Source organism: Salmo salar, chromosome 15, assembly GCF_965601325.2.
Source record: "Salmo salar chromosome 15, fSalSal1, whole genome shotgun sequence".
Classification (NCBI taxonomy): Eukaryota; Metazoa; Chordata; class Actinopteri; order Salmoniformes; family Salmonidae; genus Salmo; species Salmo salar.
The window spans coordinates 106,317,501-106,322,856 of record NC_138305.1 but is presented as its reverse complement, the minus strand read 5'-3'; the positions used below and the strand labels follow the sequence as shown (position 1 = coordinate 106,322,856).

Genomic DNA, 5,356 nt, shown 5'->3' with positions numbered 1-5,356 from the left:
ACATCCATTCTACCCCACAGCTGAGTCCAGCTGAGTCCCATAGGGCTCTGGTCAAAAGTAGGTCCCTATTTAGACAACAGGGTGTCATTTGGGACGCGCACTCTGTATTGTCACATCTGTCTAGCTACCAGCGATGTCACAGGAAATTAGAAATGCTTCCCAGTATTGTTTTTCTTTTATTAGACTGTGAATCCTGCCGTGATGCTGTATAAAAAAAACAGGTTTTATTCTCTACCGAAAAAGCATAAGAATATCAACAACAAAAAACATTTATCAAATTAAATCAAATTGTGTTGGTCACATACACGTGTTAAAGATGTTATTGAGGGTGCAGCAAAATGCTTGTAAATGCTTTATTTGAAATTATGGAATCTTGTGATTATGGTTATGCATGATGGAGTTCTCTTTAACCATGACGGAGGGATAACTATTATGACTGTTACTGAATGTTATGTCTGTTCATTTGTAATGTTATGTCTGTTCATTTGTAATGATATGTCTGTTCATTTGTAATGTTATACCTGTTCATTTGTAATGTTATACCTGTTCATTTGTAATGTTATATCTGTTCATTTGTAATGTTATACCTGTTCATTTGTAATGTTATATCTGTTCATTTGTAATGTTATGTCTGTTCATTTGTAATGTTATACCTGTTCATTTGTAATGTTATACCTGTTCATTTGTAATGTTATGTCTGTTCATTTGTAATGTTATACCTGTTCATTTGTAATGTTATACCTGTTCATGTGTAATGTTATACCTGTTCATGTGTAATGTTATACCTGTTCATTTGTAATGTTATACCTGTTCATTTGTAATGTTATGTCTGTTCATTTGTAATGTATTTTGTTTCGAGGTATGCCAAATCCCCTGACTTTATGTTCTCCAGTATTTACATAGGAAACAACACAGCGGTCCAGCCCAACTGGAAGACTGGAGTGTAAAATATGGTGTGTAATGTACACAAATATTCTAAAATACACATACAATTTCATGAAAAGCGTAAAAGTGCTGTGATTTGGCATGGATAAATATTACTAGCGAAGTAAAAAAATTATTTCCATATTCGCCTTATGTAGCCCCGCCAACTTGGCCCAGTTCCATTCGAACGTGTTTGTGTTTCCGTTTTACGACGCTGGCGAATTACCTCAGAGCGCATCATTAACAAATAAACCAAATCAAAACATAGCTCACATTTGGGAACACACACAAATGGCTTCACCAGGAGGAGGGAAAAGGATAGGTATTTTTGAAAGCCGATGTTCAGCCCAGCCAATCAAGCAGCTCTTAACACTCTGCTTGGGTACTTGTATCCAATAACGTACCAGTAGAGACTGCTGGGTGCGCTTCATGCGCTGGCCTTGGAAAGTCATGCAGACTCAATTTTGTGGAAGGTAGGCTAATAAGCAAAGGCACTTGCATTTCTATGGCTAACATTACATAACATAAACGATTACAGCATACAAGCAGCCTACGTGTGTTGTGGTGAGAGTTACTATAATCCATAGGCTAACGTTATGACAGAGTTCTCTGATGATATGATCAATCTCCACATTACTTGGTCTTGTAATTGATGCTTATAGCCTACTTTCTTTGTTCCTTTTATAGATTAAAGTGCGCAATACTGCCTTATCTAGACACAGAATGTTAAAATAGTCAGGCTTAACATTTTAGTTTTTTATGTAACCTTTATTTAACTAGGCAAGTCAGTTAAGAACAAATTGTTATTTACAATGACGGCCTACCCCGACCAAACTTGGGCGACACTGGGCCAATTGTGCGCCGCGCATTGGGACTCCCAATCACGGTCGGATGTGATGCAGCCTGGATTTGAACCAGGGACTGTAGTGATACCTCTTGTACTGAGATGCAGTGCCTTAGACCACTACCCCACTCGGGAGAGGTAGACCAAACGGTTTGTTGGATGAAAGCTGAATTGAGAATGTCATGATTTATTCGTTATTTTAATAACATGTATTTGTGGATCAACAGAACTGCTGTATTAATGTGGGGAATCTGTAAGTATTCTGTCAAATCTCATGTTGGCGTAGGAAGGTAGGTTTATGGAGTCCAGGTGAGTAGGGTATAAAATGTATTTAAACATGTCAGCATCACATGTATTTCTTTAATCTTATTAATGTCTTTAGTGTTATTTCTGGGTGAATAAGGTTTGTAAAATATCCTTGTGGTTGGGGGGGTAATGCCTAAAGTATGGTAAGTATAAGTGGTCTCATCTCATTGGGAACAATAGCAAGGTTAGTTTATGATGAAACTTGCATGTGTTTTGATGAAGTTGATCACATAGTCCCCAGTCACACAATTGTTAATAATGGGATTTTCTCTGAATGTCTTTTTTTGTTGTAACAAACATTCTATCACAGGTGCAGAATGCGGTGTCCAGTAGGCTAACTTGCATAGCCTGCACAGATGAGCAGCGACAATGGAATGCAGGGACTTGGGAGGAACCTTGAGCCAAAGCGGTTAAACAGCATTGACTTCACACACCATAAGGCCAGTGACCAATATGCAGAAAAGTGTCCAGAATGTATCCTGCATTTCACCCACAGGAGGAATTGAATAGGAGCCTGAGACACCTGAATCTGCCTTTGGGTAGTCTGCTCTATGAGTGTGTTAATGCTGAACCGACAGTAACATCACAGCCAGTAGCATCCCAGATAAAATTGGACTGAAAGGAATATTTATTTGTGGCAGTACCATTTTCAATGTATTTGAAGATAATGAGCTCCCAGTGGCTGGAAGACTGTGGATACTCTGTGGACCACAGAGGCACTGTTGTCAGTGTTGAAGAGCCATGGTTATCAGCAAGCCCTGCTGGAGTACTGAACTCCAAGGAGCTGTTGTCAGTGTTGAAGAGCCGATGGTTATCAGCAAGCCCTGCTGGAGTACTGAACTCCAAGGAGCTGTTGGAGATCAAGTGTCCTGTCATGGAGTAGAGACTGTGATTCTCTGGATGATGTCTTCAATGGGAAAGCCTGTGATGTGAAGGTGGTGGGGGGCACAGCCCAACTGCAATCACATGTGCCACGTGGCTTCTACATGCAGATGCAAATTGGTATGTTTTGTACAGGACTGAGAGAAAGTAAGGTGCTCATCTGGACTGCGTCCCTTGCAAGTTGTCATCCCTGTTCCCTATGATGCACAGTCCTGTGCAGAGGCTGTCCTGAGGTTGAAGGCATTCTACTCAACACACATGCTGCCATTTATTGTTGAGGAGCATCAGACAGGCAGATTGTCACCGAGTGACAAATATATATGCAGCTCTGTAGAAGTATGTATTCAGATGTCTCTTCTGTTTGCAGTTACTATTAACACATTGTTTTTCAGTTAAAAAGCCTGACTTAATGCATCAACAGTCTCATTATTGTGGAAATTGTTTTTATGGCTTTGTTTTTTATTAAGATTAATGAGTATGTAAAACAAATAATTAAGTTGAGATTAGAATGAATTGACATTTATTTAACTTAACTTTTTTTCATATTGGGAAATCAACCTTGTAAATGGCATTTAACTAGTCAGTTCATTCAGCATTTTAGTCAGTTAGCAGACACTCTTATCTAGAGCGACTTCCAGTAGTGAATGCATACATTTCATACATTTTTTTCCTATACTGGTCCCCCATGGGAATCGAAACCACAACCCTGGCGTTGCGAACACCATGCTCTACCAACTGAGCCACATGGGACCATGAATTTAATGAGATCACCACGCAGGTTACACAGGGCAGCACAGATTCTAAGTATTTTGTCCATTTTAGATGAGAGGTTGATTGGCACTGTCTGTGAGATGATTCTAAACCATTTAAGCCTTTGAATTACGCGTTCCACATGAACCCTCACATTAGCTATCTGTCTTGTACATGTGGTGTCCTCTGACAGCTGTGCGCCTCTTTTTGTGAAGGCTGGAATTGTTCATTTGACCTTCCTCTCGTGTAGCAGATCACGGATTGGGAAGCCCCGGTCAGCAATGACCTCATCACCTGGACAGAGTTACTCCAGGAACCCAGAATCCGATGTTATATATTTGTTGCTACATCTGCCTCCATATGCTGAGGAGATGAACATCACAAGGTGCAATGGCCACCAGGTACTTGATAGTGTTCTGGGTGTAGTAATGGCTGAACGAATCCCCCCTTGAATCCAGATTCCTGCACTTCTGTAAAGTAGTTTCTGAGCAGTCAATAATCCAGGTTGTTCCTGGGTTGTGGTCATTAAAACATTGTGGCATTGTATTACAGATGGTCTCCCTTGGAAACCACGGAATGTACTCCCTCTGATTCTCTTCCATCGTGTCAATCCCAATAACTAATCACTCGACTGACAATCCTCTGGGAAACACCAAACCTTTCTGCTAGGTACTTCTGCAGCAAGTTGAGCTTCAGCTTCATCAGTGTCATCGGAAGTTCGTCTGTCAGTTTTAACTGAAAAGCTGCCTTTGTAGAGGGGTAGAAGATGTTTCCTCCAGGGTAGAAAAGGCAGCAAGAGACAAGCCTGTATGCAGTGGACAGAGTGATTCGTTCCTCAGCAGGGTTTTGTAGAGGTGATGCGGGGCACTGTGTCCCTGCCTCACAGGTACCGGGCTTTACATGATCACCTGAGCTGTAGTTGTGATCACTTCGAGATGGGTCTTCCCATTGGGTTTGGGAATCCTTCTCTGAAAGAATATCCATTCCTTCTATCTGTGTTGGCCAATCCCTAATTTCAATTTGGTGAAAAATGGAGCCTGTTGTGTTATCTGTTAAGAAATCAGTATGGCTTGTTAAACAAGTCAATGGACAATTAATAACAAAACCGTACAATAAAACAACATACTGCATGGACGCTCTTATAATATTTAATCATTTTTTATTGAGTTGTAGAATAAATTAATTGTGCTATTATGAGACTGCTTAGATAGAAGAGAGAGACACAAAATGACAGCAGGCAAACTGCTCAAGTCTTTGGTTTACCTGTCACTGATGACTGCCTGACCAAGACTGCCTGACCAAGACTGCCTGACCAAGACTGCCTGACCAAGACTGCCTGACCAAGACTGCCTGACCAAGACTGCCTGACCAAGACTGCCTGACCAAGACTGCCTGACCAAGACTGCCTGACGAGTGGAGCATCAAAGCCAAGCCATTTTTCTGGGTAAGAATGCTTCACTGTAGGCTTCTTTAGGTTCAACGCTTTGAGCCAGAGCCATAAAGACTCTGTGTCTTTAGGAGGTGGATGCAGGTCGTATGGGGCTCAACAGGTACATTCAGATCGACGTAGACATTGGTGTTCATAACGTTGTTGTTGTAAAAACTGCCTATTCATCCAATTATTGTGACAGCCTCGTACTGAACATATAA

At 41.0% G+C, this 5,356-nt stretch overlaps 1 non-coding gene across 1 annotated transcript; it reads right to left on the bottom strand.

Annotated features, from left to right (window-relative positions):
- Positions 1–3,632: 3,632 nt before the first annotated feature.
- On the bottom strand, positions 3,633–3,708 carry trnaa-cgc (transfer RNA alanine (anticodon CGC)). Its single transcript has one exon. It is a non-coding gene; the product is annotated as a tRNA-Ala (tRNA).
- Between the last annotated feature and the right edge of the window lie 1,648 nt (positions 3,709–5,356).